The sequence below is a fragment of the Electrophorus electricus genome, chromosome 23, assembly GCF_041902795.1.
Source record: "Electrophorus electricus isolate QZ-2024a chromosome 23, ASM4190279v1, whole genome shotgun sequence".
Classification (NCBI taxonomy): domain Eukaryota; kingdom Metazoa; phylum Chordata; class Actinopteri; order Gymnotiformes; family Gymnotidae; genus Electrophorus; species Electrophorus electricus.
This window is the reverse complement of record NC_137519.1, coordinates 14,281,876-14,299,318: the sequence shown is the minus strand read 5'-3', so window position 1 is coordinate 14,299,318 and position 17,443 is coordinate 14,281,876.

The following is a 17,443-nucleotide window of genomic DNA, read 5'->3' as shown; positions in this document are numbered from 1 at the left end:
AACAAATTCATTACCAACTATTAACAGAAACGTGATGAAAAATGTTAAGTGCTGTGTTTTAAGTCAGGATTTTAAAGATGAAAGTGAAGAGCAGAGATGGAGAGACTGAGGTAAAGTGTTCCAGAGTTTTGGAGCCATGACACTTAAGGATCTGCCTCCTACAGAGACCTGTCTAAACCTAGGGATGGGGAGGAGACCTGCAGCAGAAGACTGCAGTGTACGGGTGGAGCAGTATGAGTGTAGGAGTTCAGCTAATTAGGGAGGTGCAAGACCGTGCAGGGGTTTGTATGTAAGCAGGAGGAGATCAAACTGAATGTGTTCAGGGAGCCATTGAAACTGATGTGGAATTGGCGTGATGTGGGCCGATTTTCTAACATGTAGGAGAATTCTTCCAGCTGAATTTTGAACATTTTGAAGTAAAATGCCAACGAAGAGAGTCGCAGTAATCAAGATGGGATGCGATGAAAGCGTGAAGCAGAGTCTACGTCTAGCGATATATTGCGGATACGAAAAAAGGCATTTTTAACCAGTGACTTGATGAGTGAGGAGTCAAAACGTAGACCAAGGTTCCTAACTGCAGATAAGGATTTAACCAAGACACCATCCAAATTGAGTTTTAGATCAGAGCCTTTTGAGATTTTGGATTCAGAACCAATACATAGAACTTCTGTTTTGTCTGGATTTAATTTGAGGAAGTTTAGGAATTTTCATCCACTGTTTGAGATCTTGGATACAAGAGAGTAAAGCGGGAGGTGGTAGTAGTGTTAGCCTTGGTGCTAATATAACTCTGAGTGTCATCAGCATAACAGTGGAAATGGAAACTTGCGGATAATCTGACCAAAGGGTAGCATATAGCTTATGAATGAGAGAGGGCCAAGTACTGAGCCTTGGGGAACACCTTGAGTGACATTATCTGTGCGATTTGTGTTTACCAAACAGGAAAATGTGATATATTAGAAATACAGTAGTTGAACCATTAAAAAAAAACATATTAGTAAGTCCATTGTTTTGAGAGCCGGGCAACCAGTATGTTATGGTTAATTGTGTCAAATGCGGCACTTGAATCTAGAAGGAGGAGAATACTCAGAACACCAGAGTCAGTAGAGAGAGAACTGTGACATGCGGATAACTGGGTTTATTTTATAACAAAACGAGCAACAATTGTAAACTGAAACAGGCGAGGATAATAGCCAGAGTTATTTCGGGGACATGCTCAGTACTAAATAGAGAGACTAAATAGTCTAGCAAAGATGCGATACAAGAACACGTAACAGATCCATCTCAAAGCTGTGCATAGGATGATAGGCAGACTGGAAAGGTCTGAATAGAGCCTGAGTAAAAGACTTGGCTGTTGTCGGCCAGAGGAGAATGGGCCCCCTCAGAGGAGTCTTGGTTTCTCTCGAGGTTTCTTCTTCATGGAGCTTTTCCTCGCCACTGCCAGCCTTGGTTTGCGCAGTGGGGGCTTGGACTTGGATGTATGTGAAGCTGCGTTGTAATAACAGCTTTTGTAAAAAGCGCTATGTAAATAAATTTGACTTTGACTTGCAGTTGAGAGGCTACAACCATTTCTAATACCTTGGTTAGAAAGGAAAGATTGGGAATGGGCCAGTAATTATCGAGAAGTGCAGTGTTTGTTCCAGGTTTTTAAAAATTATATATGGGAGTTATAGCTGAGGTTTTGAGAGATGAAGGACCATAACCTGAAGTAAGGGAAGCATTAATGCAGTGACAGATTGGAGCAGAAATAGCAGAAGAGCACTTCTCCTGAAGGAAGTCGGGGTAGGAGCAAGTTGGCAGGTAGATGAGCTAGATTTTGCTATAAGATAAAAGATTAGGGAAGGTTGGGTGGGGGAGAAGGCAGAAAACTCTTCAGCAGCAAGAGTGAGAATGCTGGTTCATTTTGCTTATTTTTCTTTAAATGATTTAAGAAAACTGTTCCATTTTCAACAGCACCAGAAGGAGCAGATGATGGAGGCTGAAAAAGTTTATTAATGGTGGAAAAAAAGTGTTTTGGGCTTATATCTGAATATGCAATATTTAAAGCTGACCTGACTTCATTTACTCATTTCAAGTTTGTCTTGTTTTTGGAGTTTCTACGTACTTAAACTAGCAAAACTAGGTAGTGGCCGGTAATTACTCCTGTTTAATTCCTGCTCCTTGCCACCTTAAGCAATATCCTGTGTGCTGACTCTGGTCTGGGCCGCTCCTCTATAATAAAAGTTGGGTTTGTTCTGCAAGGTGTGACTGTAAGGAACAGGAGAACTGACTTGGAGTCATACTATCACGGTAATTACCAGACAGCACAGGAAATGTTTGTACACATCTTGCACCTGGACAATGTGCACAGCACAATTACATTGGTAGAGATGAGCAGAGAGACAGGTCAGAAGGACAGGGACAGAGAGACGTGGCCTTCACTGTACTGCTGATCAGGGTGAGACACAGAGAGGTCATGAGCTTTACAGATGAACAGGGAGATTTGGATAAAGATGAGGAGAAAAGGCGAGAGCCTGTTGTGTGATATGACAGCATGATTAAGAGAAATGATGCTTGGGAGTTTTGAACGATGGTACAGATGTTGTGTCTCCTGTGAAAGTCACAGCGTATTCCACAGGAGGGCTCGAGGTGGGTCAGACCGCATGAGCCGAGATTCTTCCGGATACTCAAGGAACCCTCCGCAGGAACCAGCGAGGGAGAGAGCGAGTGCTGTCAGTGTGCGCCTTCTGCTTTTTTAAGATAAGGATGTTTTGATCTAGGGCCATTGGAACCGAGTAAAATACATGGGGTGATTCCACCAACTAATCAGTTTTGATATTGAAAAAAAAAAAAAGATATGGAAAGAGATAGAGAGAGAAAACATCAGTGGTCACAAAGTGACAGAGAGTGTGAGAGGAGGAATGTGGAATATGTTCCAGGAAACAGAGGGAGATAGGCCTACTGTGTCCAGGGAGCAGTGAGTGTATCTCTTCCCCTGGGTGTTGTAGCCCATTTATGTTTACACTTGTGCTGTATCATCTCTTCTACAGAGGAGGATAACAGGTTACTTTAAAGTTTAGACATCAAAATATCTATCTATCTATCTATCTATCTATCTATCTATCTATCTATCTATCTATCTATCTATCTATCTATCTATCTATTTATCTATCTATATATATATATATATATATATATATATATATATATATATATATATATATATATATATATATATAATGGCCTCTGAACAGCCATTATAGTAATAAGATAGGACTCAAATAACTACTTCATTAACTATATTTGCTAAAAATATAACAAGTTTTCATAAAAAAGTTGCATGAGAGTAAAACTTCATCTCCGGGACTTAAACGTAAAAGCCAAATCAGCCTTTGGCACCGTCTGGAACAGAACGCGCCCCACTGCATCAGACAGACAGGGATCAAAAGCCATTACAGCTGCCTACGTTTTTGCCCAAAATGACTAATTGAAATAAAACTCAAACGTGCATTTATATGTTGTAATATAATTTTACAAATATATAAAATAATATCTATGAAAATATATAACAAAATACATAAACATATAGGTTTAAGTTCTTTAAAAAATCAGTTGCACTTGGCAAATGCTGTCTTATAGGACTATTGTAATGCAATCAAGTAATTATGAATAGTGTGAATATTTTTGTGGATTGCCATGCCTGAATATAGACAGAAAACTATCATCATTGTCTAACACATCTGCCTTGAATTCATTTGAAAAGAAGAAAAAAGATAAATATACTCTAGCTAAGTAATCTCATTATGTAATACATCCATGAAAAGAAACTTGATAAAACTGTTATTGTTACACTACAGATACTACTGTATGTAACACGACTGCAGATGCATATATACTATAGCATCCTGTGAGTTTTGACATTGGTGTTAGACTGTAATTCCCTTTTAGGTTCCACAAGGTGGCAGTATCTGCTCATATCTTAATGCGTGTACTATCACGGGAATGTATTAGGCTAGTGGATACATTCCCCCACCCCATACTTCAGTTATTAATAATGCCAGTTAAAATGCATAAAACGTGAGGTGGCGAGCCTGCTTGCTTCATAAAATTTTAGATTAAATCCAGCATGTGATCAGGACACAAATAGTCTACATAAAGAGAAACTGGAAACTCTGTCAGACAGATATGATGAAGCAGAATGCTTCTGAATATTTTTACAGATATAAGTTTGGTTTGGGAGACTGTTGACTGTGTGTCAATATGAGGGTTTAGAAGGGCTGAGGTTGCACAGCAGTTGTGTATCTGTGCAACACATGCAGTAACTGGGACTGCTGTGGTTGTTGAATTGTACTCCAGTTGATGTCTGTAAGCTGTAGGACTGTCCAGTGCGTGATGAGCTATGCAATAATTGTGGGACTGTGTGAACAACTGGACAAGCTGCTTTCTGAGACTGTGAAACATTGTCATTTAGAGCTCAAGTATTGAACATGTGTTTGCTTTTCTGTGTCCTGAGTTCAAGAAAAATTTCCCTGAGGGACCCTAAAGTATACATCATGTATCAAATATCATATCATATATCGTATCATATTGAATCATATTGTTTTGTTGAATCATATTGTATCCTGTCATATTTGAGATGGGCTAAACAGATAAACACTGAGGCTTGGAAGGCCTGTTAATAATGTAAAGGACCTTTCAGAGAACTCTGAAATGGAGGAGGTGAGTATTTACAACTTTGATAGGTTTGTGGTACAGAACAGGTGCAGCTGATGAGTCAGAGAAAGTGGCAGGGAAGAGGCTGTTGTGGGCAAGCCATTGGTTGGTAGGCTGGCCAATCCAAGCGAATGCGGACTGAGCAAAATGGAGTAGGAGGTTACTATTGGCAGCTTACATTGTTGAGGGGACTAGACAGCTGAAACTTCATTCTTAGACTTTGATCTTTATAAAGCCAATGGAGCATATAGCATTGAGAACTGACAAAAAGAAAAAGATTGCATCTTCTAAACATGATGCCATTCTGTCAGCATACACTAAAATCACCTCTGGACAGACATCACTTTTAAATGAAATAACTGGTGCTCCCCCATCAGCAGGTGTACAGCTCAGTATTTCAGAACTTTGATCACAGTCAATGCCTGAGTCGAACCTTTGGGCGTTATGACTCTAGTCTCCTTGGCTGTTTTGGGTTGCCATGGAGACAGAAGGGGCAGATTAAGGCAGGAATGTTGTGATTTAGTGAATGTTATTTAGCACTGCCTGTCATTCTTTTAATTTATTACTTTTTTGATTCCAGATGTGGCTTTGGGCCATAAATCCATCAAGGCAGGAGTTTGCTGTTTTACTTGTCTTTAATGTGACTGCTGACAAAATCCTTGACTCACTGTGGAATCACATTGACAGTTCTTGTTAGTAGCTGTTGGGGAGGTGTTCCCTGTATAGGTTGTCACTAAATGTTCTGTAATATGTGTCTAAAATCAATGTGAGGATAACCAAATTTATGCCATCTGGACTTGATGGCCAGCCATTTAATTTAGGCTAAATATTCATTAATTTAGGCTAATTGGTCCACAGTTTAGGTTAAATATTCATGTCCCAAAAGTGGCAGCTCCTGGGGGTGGGGTGGGGTGGCAGAGTGGTAGAGTGAAGGCAGTGGAAGCAAAGATGGGATATCGGCCCACAAGATGATCAGTCACAGATGGACTAAAGATCGGATAAAATCAGATGCGTTTCCTCTTCTGGTCAGCAACACCATAGACACAAGACAGGAGCAAGCCAAACGTGATTATGAAGACCTCCTCGCCTCTCTCTGAGTGCCCATCTCTCTCTCACGCACACACAAGCAATGTTCCTGATAAAATCCACTATTAATCCATTATTCTTTATATTTTAGTTGTTTCTAGCTTTCTTTTAACTGTGTTGTTGGTGACGTTAGTGGTGATGATCTTGTTCTTTACATGTTGTGTGTGTGTGTTATGTTTTGGGCCACCAGCTAGTCCATCATCACCTGTTTGGACATCTTTAATGTTTCCCATGTTGTTACGGATGTTGATGAACTTTTACATGTGGAAAATATCCCTGTGGATGCAAACACACCCCACACGCTGTAGGCAGATTCTCAATATACACAAACATGATGATTTGATTGTATTGCTCTGATGATGATAATGAGGATGACGACGACGACGATGTTCCTTGGAAAGAGCTCAGTTTGAATGATTGTCAAATAAACATCACTACATTCCTTCCAGTATTACTACAATAACTGATTCTTTTTATGGATGTATGTATTCTTTTGATAGTTTCCATAACTTGTCCACTATCACAGTGTCTGGTTGGCTTGCCACTCTTTATCTGTCTGCATCTGGAGGTCCCACAGGGCCTTGGCCTTGTTGTTCTTCACCACTCTGTGTGGTTCCTCCCATTTGGACGTTGGTGGGGTGTCCATCTCATATGCTTTGCATGTGATCCCTGATACTTGGTTGTGTCTCATTGTGTGTTTTCCCTACCAGCACCTTGCATCCTGCTACTAGGTGCTGGAATGTCTCAGGGCCTGTTTGCACAGTCTGCACCCCTGCTTCGATTGACCTAGTGCTTAGTACTTAGCCTTGTGCTGCCGTGATTAGTGCCTCTGTGCTGTCCTTCACTCCTGCCTTTTCCAGCCATTGGTAGGATTGTCTTATTTCAACCAATTCTGCATTCTGTTAGTGGTTCATTCCATGGAATGGCTTATCCTGCCATAGCACCTCGTCTGCGTCCATGGTGACCGTGGCCATTCCTTGGATGTATTCATGGATGTTTTGCGTTTCACCCTGGAGCGTGGATCTGATAGTTTGTAGGCCCCTCCCACCTCCTCCTGGGTGGCGTACAGCCTTTGAATGTAGGGCCTTGGGTGGAGTGTGTGTGGTGCATTGTGAGGAGTTTTCTGGTCTTGACGTCATCGGCTTCCACTTCTTCTTTTGGCCAGCTTACTGTGTCTGCTGGGTATCTGATGACTGGCCAGGCGTATGTTTACTGCTTTGATCTTATTGTTCACCTGCAGCTGCGTCTTATGGCCCTGCCTTACCCTGTTTAGGTATGTAGATGTTTGCTGCCCTTCTGGTTTCTGTCTCATGGTTCCCGTGTGATTGGAGAATCCGCAGGTATCTTTCCTCTATGTCTGTTGTACAGAATTATGGAAGTTTAGTTCCCTCTGTCTGGATTACTTTGTATATAAAATATACAGACATCTCGCACACACACACACACACACACACACACACACACACACACACACACACACAGCTTTATATATTCCTGTCTGTAGATCTCTTGCCTGGCCTTTTAGCACAATAGTATCAAGGCTTGCCTTAGAGATGCTGTATATGGAGTTCTGTGTACAGATCTGTAATGGGATATTTGTAACTACAATACCCAAATGTTCCATTATGACTTGCGCAAGGCCTGTGACATTCTGAACAACATTTAATACAGACAATGGATCGATGCACGCATGTGTTAACTGTGACTTGGGGTAACACCCAAGTCCTTTAATTCCATAAAGTTTCCTTGAAGTTGACAGGGATTACCAAATACTTTGGATATAATGGGATACACCTACCTTTAACCTTAGACCCTGCATTCGGGTTGGGCGTTAGAGTGACTGAATAGGTTCTGTAAAACATATCAGATTAAAATGGCAAAAGAGAGAAAGTCTGCCCTCTGGGCCTTCTCAGTCTTTGTCTGAAGTACAGAAATATAAACACAGTTGAGATGGTAAGTGCCCTTTGCCTGTCATTTATTCAAATAATGAGCATAAAGCTCCTGAGAGGATAGCTTGTCTCACTGTGTACTTTATACATCTCATGACCTCAGTAACTTGATACCAAGCTATTAGTGATGTGGCAGACTCCTTGTTGGTGTTGGAGAGTACATAGTGAAACGTATAAGTGGATCTTTGGTAAACACTCTTATCCTAGTGTGTCTTTCTCTTATCTGTGGTACCTAGTCCTTTGGCGCTTTTTTTGTGTGCCATAGAGTCCATATCAGACCCGAAGGAAAGTGTTCAGTACTGCCTGGGAACAAATTGTTTATTGTTCATTTCCTTTAATTGCTGTCTCAACTGATGTTATCAGGTCTCAAAAAAGGGGCCTGTGGCAGGACTGTCCCTTAGCAGACATTTACAGTCGTACCATGATTTAGGCTGAACTTTTATGGTTACTTTTCCTTCACCTGAGTGCCACCTTACATGGGCAGGCTCTTGGCAGATATATGTAGAAGTCAGAGCGAATGGGGATGCCATAGCAACAGTGGCATTTTGTTGAACCTGAAGACCCATCAACAGGCCCTCGCAGGAGACAAAACAAGACACAGACATGCAAACACCCAACAGCTGCACAGGAAATATGCGTGCCGGGTGGGTTAAACAAAACTCCACGGTGCTGCCACAGCCTAGAACAACTGGAACAGAGGACAGGAGTGAGACATGTTTTCCATGACTCCCACTAGCCATAACTGTCTGTGATTTGGACGCGATTGGTCTTCAGTGGGTGTGACTGGGTGAGTTCACCCTCTGTCTTATGGGGGTGTTTTCCTCCCAACTTCTCTTTGACCAAGTGTTGCAGACTTTTAGGCAGCTGTGAGAAAGTAGTAGTAAAAACCTGAAGCCATGGATGGGATCACACTTGCTGTTGAATCTGAAAAAAATATGTACAATTATTTGCAGTATACAAATTCTTCTTGCTACTCTAAATCACTAAAACTAAAAATAAAAAGCTTTATACATTAAGACCTGAGTAAAGGAGTATTGCATAGATGGAAGATGGCACGTTTGGTCCACATTCCCCAGACATGTACCCTGCCACCACCACCCTGCTTTTGGTCCACATTTGTCTCTTGGATGCGGTTCTCATGCGTTTGGTGGTGTATCCAACCATCCAACCACATGGCATATGTGATGTCCTAAGCTGAGTTCAATCCAAACCAGGGGTGGTCATAATATTTTGATGTGACTGAGTATATATTGGGATATATTTGGGAGATATCTGGAGATCTTAATGTTCAAACTGGTGATGATCTATATATCTAAAGATGATTCCAGATGGGTGAGTGCACTCACCCTCCCCCGGGCAGTTATTTTCTTTCAAGCTCAGGTCCTCTACTAGAGACCTGGGAGCTTGAGGGACCTGCGTAGTATCTTATCTTAGCATTCTTCTGGACCAAGAGCTTGGATGTTGTTCTTGCGATCTGCTAGAGCCATTCTCTCAGGTTGAAAGTCACAGTCCTTAGTGCTCCAGTTACCATGGGAACCACTGTTACATTACACATCTTTTCCAGCTCTTCTTTCAGCCCTTGGTATTTGCCAAGCTTTTCATGTTCATTGCCACATCTATCTCTACAACACTCTCTTGCTGTTTGTCCAGTTGGTTAACCTTTTTGTCGGTCTGTATCTGGAAGTCTTACAGGAACTTAGCCTGAGCATTCTCCACCACCTTTGATGTTGTATCCAACTTTGACCTTGGAACCTGCAGCCCGTACTTGGCATAGACCTTTCTGTATACTATTCCAGCCACTTAGTTATGTCCTTCCACATGCACTCTGCCTGCTAGCATCTTGCATCTTGCTGTTATGTGCTGGATATTATATATACACACACACACACACACACACACACACACACACACACACACACACACACACACACACACACACACACACACACACACACACACACACATACACTTCCCTTCTTGCTCTTTCCTCGTGGTCTTTTTCCTTCAAGATCAGGCTCTCTACCAGAGGTCTGGGAGCTTGAGGGTCCTGTGTAGTATCTTGCTGTCCCTAGTACTTCACTCTTCTGGATGGAGATCAGCAGTCTGCTAGATTTTAGAGGTATTATTCTCTTATTTTTCTGATCCCATTCCTTCTACATTCCTAGCCAGTTTCCACATTTCATGCTGGATTTTGAGTGCCTAGTGGTGGGAGAGTAAAGAATCAGACTGTATGATGGAAAGATGATCAGAGATGACCTAGTCTCTCTATCATTGGATAGACTACAGTAAGAATTTATTCTACAAGCTTCCCGGTATCCAGTAAGGAGTTCTCGTGGTGAATGTGGCCCCAGTAATGTTTGTACATTTCTCCAAAACATTGGTTCATTGGAAAAGCACAGGTTCTCTGACTGGCCATGAGCAAGATCTCCTGGGGAAAAGCTATACTGCTACATTTTAAATACAAAGCTTTATTAACAAATAAATATATTTGTTATTTTTTCATTTAGTTTTGTGTTTGAATTATTTGTGTTTCAAATATTGTTAAAATGTGTGCTCTGTGTGAAAAGTGAAAGAATTCCTTCTTTATTAGTGTTGAGGTTTATTTTTAGCTTAATTACAGAATATGGGAGACTTTTGATTTTGTGCGTGTGTGTGCGTGTGTGGCCATGTTCATTCTTGCCTGTTAATAGGTGATTCAGTCTGCAGGAATAAACTACAAACTCCATTGCAGCAAGTCTGCTATTTATGGTTGAGAGTTGCATGAGCCTGGCAGAGGGCCCAGCAGGCTCTGACCAGGACACTGATATCTGCACAGGCACTTAAACTCACACTTCTGAATGTGGATCTTTTGCTCCTCCATGTCTGTGATGGAATTTGTCTGATTCTGTCACTCCTGGTACTGGAGGTCAGACCACCAACCTATCCACACGTTTCAGAAGACCACCAACCTATCCACACGTTTCAGAAGACCACCAGCCTCTCCACACGTTTCAGAAGACCACCAACCTATCCACACGTTTCAGAAGACCACCAACCTCTCCACACGTTTCAGAAGACCACCAACCTCTCCACACCTTTTGCCTGTAGTGTCATTGCAATCGCATTTACTTTACACATTTGCTTTTACTTAAAACTCTTAATTCACCAAAAAGAACTGGAAATATCAGTTCCTAATTGAGTGCTGCCAGACTATTTTCTGATTCAACCTATTGTACATTTCAAAAATGTTTCCTTCTTTAGCAAAATCTCCAGGAGGAACTGCATTTTTACAGGTTTTGATCAACATAAGACCACCAATTGGTCCCAAGTCTGTCTCCTTTTTAACAACCACCTTATTAAACGGTGATAACAGTCTGGGTGAGAGCCTTGAATGGGTCCCCCAGGTGGTGTATGGGGATGGTGTCTGAACACGATTAGATGTATGTGTGGTCCAGAACCTCTGGCAGGAAATATGAGGTCAAGGTCAAGCACTTTCTTCTGGTTCACTGTGGGCATGCCCGTTCTCGGGTCAGCCTGTCAATGTTGTTCAGATCTCAAAGTAGTTTGTGCACAACTGTATGTTGTACATTCAATTGAAGGTGAAGTGAATGATATACATTCACACTGATAAGAAAAGTCCAGGGAGCAGGATGACCTTGGGAATGTAATTTCCACTAGAAGCATTTCATTATGTTTATAGCCACGTTAAATCTCTGACAAAGTGACAAAAGCCAGTGTTGCTGTGTGTTCGCATGGCCCATGTAGGATGCCAGGATAACAAAAGCATTTTGCTGTAACCTCTTCTGTTACAGCAGTTCTTCCGTGCCACACTATCATAACTCCTGTCCTGGCCTGCGAGGTTTCCGAGTAAACAGGATGCGTGTGCAGCTCATCACCACTCTGTGCTCATGGGAAGCAAACAATCCCCCCCGAACCATGGCAGAAAGGAATGTTGTGTAATTAGCAGCATTCCCTGCAAAGTACCACCACAACTCGTGGATTCCTCTGACCCAGTGCCCACGGCTGCAGTAAAGACGCCCGGCTCTGTACAGGCGGCCCCTCATGACCTTCTCGGGGTCTGTAGCTCCCACGGTCCCCAAGCTGAACCGCCATGCGCAGGGTCGCACACGGAGGTGCAGCACTGAAATTGCATTCGCTTTTCTTAAATGTTTCACAGCTTTAGAAAGGCTGCAGGCAGAGTGAGACTGGGAGGAGCGTACGTCAGTAACTGCAGCAGAGAAAGCTCCTTCCACTGCCATTCTCAGCATTTGCAGACTGTAGCATTTTCCTACAAACTGTTCCTCGAGACAGAGTATTAAAATCTCCAGCATGTTTGGCATGGCTCTCCTAATGGCACGTTAATGTTCATCAAACCGGATGCGTGGCGCTCCGAGTGTGTGCGTTCAGCCCCATCAGCCCCAGGGTTGCAAACGGAATGGCTCACGCTAGCTGTGCTGCCTTCAGAGAAGGATGTCCATAGTTTTGTTTTTTTTCTGTTTCTGCTCTGCAGCCTGGTCCAACAAAAGCACCGAGAGTATTTACAGTTCTGAAGAAGACCATTGATGCCTGACTTCCTTGGTCTCCACCCCATGTACTCCCCCTTCAGGGAGGAAGAGTCCTGCAGTGACCCTTGCTCTCTAATATTAGCCCGATGGCTATCGGGGATACACTCGGCATTCATAGAGAGAAGCTTCCTGCTAGGAAAGAAGGCAGGAACACAAAAATACGCAGACTGGATTCACACAGACACAGTGCACTCTCGCTGTTCATTTGGATATAGTCAGAAACACATGATGAAACCACTAAGAAATGGTCATGTTTTATGCATGTATGGTATTTTGCAATATTAACCGCACAAATTATTTTGTTAAATTTCAATGGACAGTCCAGATGTTCAGAAATGGATACATTTTCATATAATATTATGAACTTCTGATTCCACAGAGTGGAATCCCTGGTGTGACTGAATATGAAACTGTTTATTCTGTGTCTGTAAATCTTGCTTGTTTTTCGTGTGTTTTCCTCAGGATCACAGTCTGTATTTGTGGGTCATGGAGTGACTACAATAAGTAATCCCATCACTAGTGGTGATTTGCGATTGCTTTGAACTGTATGCCAGTGAATAAAAAGAGAACATGATCTGTGCTTTGGCTTTACTCTGCAAACATTCCACGTCTCTCACATAAAGACGTTCTCCAATAGGCCCTTTAATTTACAATGACTTCACCATCACTCTGCAATCGCATAGGTGTCATCTGTGTTTGCGATGGTCTTTTGACCTCTGCATAATCCACAATAACACGAGGACTAAGGAACTGCTTTATTTTCATGTGCAGTGCCTCTTGCTGTCAGCACTGGGAATTTCCTTCTGCACATCACCGACCCTTAAATTAATCCTCCCACTACTGACAACAAGCTCTTGTTTGTGTGTGGGGTTTTTCATTTTTTTTAGTATGGGTCCCAACCACTGACAAAAGGGATGGATTTTATTGGACCGGTCACATGGATTAGTCTTCGGCAATTGGATTACGGGAAGAGAAAAGGCCCTGGATGTGAGGAGAGCAAGCTAAAAGTCCCCAAGCCCTCAATCGCATTATGGCTGTGCAGGGGTGGCAATTAAAGCTCTCTGGGTGGAGAGTTGGCCTAACTCTTATTGGTTAAATACATTTTGTAAAAGTTTGTGGCTCTGACCTTTTTGGTACGTTAAGGATGAGCGACGGCAGAGAGAGAGAAAGGAACAAACTAAAGAGAGAGGAAGGGAGGGAGAGGCAGACAGAAGAGGAAGAGGAAGAGGACAGAGAGGCAGATGCAGCCCTGGGTAACTCAGAGCCCCTATCTGCCCTAAACATCTCTGCGGATCAGGAACGCCAGGAGAACAGAGTCTGTGGAAACTCAGAGTCCGTCCATCTCTTTCTCCTATCATGACAGGAAACTCAGGCCAAAAAATATGACAAAGAACAACAAAAAAAGAGTTAAAATATCGTGCAACAGAAATGATATTATCTCCCCCAGAATTGCTAGTGTGCCTATTCTGATTTTCCGGTCTGGGGATCTACATTCAAACTGGAGTTTAGATGTTTAGTTATCATGGGTTAATGGAGGGTTTATGATACATGGAGTAACCCTCGGAAAGTTGGATAACGTACATGCTTCATGGTGGCCTGCTTCACACGGTAGAGAAAGAAATGTGGAATGAAGGCCCTCGGTTAAATCGTGTGGCTTATCGTGTGGCTTTCTCTGATCTATGTGTGCAATCTTTGAGCTTGCGATCCAAGCCTTCTCAGGCTTGCCACAACTACACACTCTTAAGCTCTGTAAGATCTGTAGCTTCAGTAGTCAAACACATTGTTTCAACCTTCTTTTGAAATGACAGAACATACATTTTCCCAGTGGTGTAAGAACAGTGGAATTAGGCTTTGACACATACTATGATGAAATTTTCACACATTGTATTTACTGCATATCAGTCTAAATGATGATGCACACAACTTACTTGGGTGTGGGAGTGTGTAATATTACACATACATACACACAAGTGTACGCACACTAGTGAAATATGTGTAATTGTGTATGTGTGTGTGTGTGTGTGTGTGTGTAATATTGACTTTACTCTTGGTTTTCACTACCCAATTGCATTACATTTTAATAAAAAGGTTGACCAGAAGGAGTGAAATGGCACGTGGTGCTTTGCTTTTGCCTGGAAAAGCCACGATGGTGCTAATCTGGCTGTTACCTGTTTGATGGTGCAGAGTAGAACTACCTGATGGTTTAGGTATCTTAGCTGGATAACTCATTCATGCACATATGTATGACAGTTGGTCATACATGGGCTACTTCAGAAGTCATTTTCATTGTTCTCTGCTTGCTGGCCATCTGGGAGGTCACTTGTGGAGCTTTTCTCTTTTCTTCTTTTTTACTTTGTGTGTGTTATGCCGTCCCATGAGACAACCTTTGTTTCAGGTTGTCTTATGCAGTCTACTGTGGTTTGCCACTTGAGTTCACTTCACATCACTTTTGCTAAAGTCTTTTTTTTTTCATTTGAATGCATCAGTTAATGTTTTCAGTTTCAAACATATATAACAAATCTTCACAAGTAAACTTATCCTTGTGGAATTGTGATAATGCTTTGAAAAAGCTTAATGCAGTCATGCCAGTAAGGTCTTGAGTGTTACTGGTCACGACTGTCCAAAGCAGCAAACTGCCATCACTACCCTGCGTGCTTTGGCTCGTCAGGGACTTTGGAAAGGGATGTATCTTGTGAAGGGACTTTTTCTGGTATTCACACTGAATGCATATCTACTGGATGCTATATTTGAACTTCTGAATATTTTTGAGCGTTGGATCATGATCAAAAGTTTGAACAGGCTTTATTGATTAACATATCGAATCTGTCCCACACTGATGTGAAAAACAAAACACAGAAACCTTTCCCATGAATCAGAATTCCTGCATAACACGGAATACTTTCCACTTCCAGCTATACAGAAGAATGCTTCACATTCCTTTCCCATTTTTGTGTTTGCATGCATGGGTTTGCATGCTGCTTTTCTGAGCTGATTTGAAGAGTATAACAAAATAGGAATATTATTGATGTCTCTCTTTATACAAGTCAAACAGCTTTTTTTGTTATTCATTTTTACCTACTGCACCAATAACACCAATTGGGCTTAATGGTTGAACCATGAGATGAGGACATATTAGTACATTCTATGAGATTTGCATGCAGCCAATTGCAGAAAGTGATCACCAGAGTGTTAGTGACATGGCCTATATTGCTGTTTGTCATGAATACCCTGAGAAATGTCAGAGTCCACTTGCGCTTCAGAGGCTCCGTGGTGTGCGAGGGCCGACACTACAATCAGTAGCACTGCATTCCCTGGTACAGTGGGCAGTTTTTTTCATGCAGTCCAAATGGATTGAATCTGTAGGGGGTAATTCAAGCTAAATGTCTGTCTCCCTGAAAAGTCGGACAGACATATGAGTGTAAAACTGACTTGTTCTCCCTAAGTGCGGTGCCTAATGAGATTCATGGCGTTGTGGGACTCCAAATAACTAAAACCAAAAATATTTAATCAGACATGATTTTCCTTCAGTAATTATGTAAGATGGTTGGCGAGTTAAAATGTACTTTTCCTGTTTATGTTCAGTGGACAGATAATTTACATAGGGAGAACTGTGTGGTGTGTGTGACTAATTTAAGGAGACTTGTTATTTGGATACAAATGATTGGGACCATGGGACATATTTCATCTTCCAGATCACATAAAAAATTGAACTTCAAAAGTTACAAACAGTTTAACTTTAGCGTGAGGAAATGCACTTGGAAATCAGGATAAATCAGTATAATTTCCATCAATAACCCCTTATTCCCTGAAAGAAAAAACACTCTCCGTCTCGTCAGTGTAAGGTTCTTTAGCTCTTTATTGTAATAGTGTGCATATTTTGAATTCATGGTGGATAACTATCACTCACGATCAACAGGACGTCTGTATCTGTACTCATTCTGTCAACATTGCTCTGAAATGTTAGAATGATCGGTCTGTGTTCACATGGCTGAGTAACCCCAGTTACACAGAAGGACATAGCTTTGTATAGTTTTACCTTTACCTACATTAAACACATGATATAACAGTAGACAGCCTACATTTAAAATACTTTACATTCACGTTTCATTATAAAGAATCTGATAAATACAAGATTAGATATATAACAAAAGAATATATTTGTAAATATATAGTAACCCACAATTGTGGCTTGTTTATGACCAGTTACCATGTTTACAATGTCACCTATATATCTGTATGGACATCCACTCTAATAAATAAAGACAGAAAAAACAAAGGGAAGACGCTGGTCACTTAAAAACTAATTTTGAAACACATTTTTTGTTCAAAATGAAACACAAAAAGTAGTGTTGTATCAAGACAGTGATATCAACGTGAGTTTGACCTAAGAAATTATTAATCCTCTTTCTCACACACACAAACACACACAAAGTCAAAAGCAACAACAGACATGCCAATTACTGTTCACCTTAATGGGGTGTTGCAGAAAATACATTTTTATATAATCTTTTTAAGCCTTGCAGTAAATAACTTGCGAGGAAACATTTCAGACACTGTACTGTTAAATGCCACTATCCCACAATCCTCTGCAAGGTAAGAGTGACCAGCCAAAATGACACAAATAACACACATTTACCTGCAGGTGTGCTCCTGCACTTCCCACTGGGCCCTTTCGTCCCTACATCAATCTCAATTACTTAATTTGCTTCTTATAACTGATGACTCATCGACCTTGCATTACCTATGCCCATAATATTGGCATAAATGACTAATGATGTGGGCTCTACTTGGTATATCAAACATGCTTTAAATGGTGATTTAAGTGATAATATGTGGATATGTTTGTTTTTTAAAACGTGACAACTAAACCACATTTAATTTGTAAAATTGTATCTTTTGAATACATATACATGTTTTTCATCCAGTATGAATAGTCATATTTATGTTGCATTATAGTCTACTTGTGCTTAAAAATGCAATGAGAAAATAATGCATAAAGTCATATATAGTCTTAAGTAGACCAGATAATAAATTAATGAAATCACATCACTATTAATATAGTTGCTAAACTTTTTTCTATTTCTTGCTCTGTCTAAGCCACCAGTTCATTCATTCTCAATAAATGCTTTTTGGGAAATGGCTAATGTGGTTATAATTTTGTATTATTAATGTAAT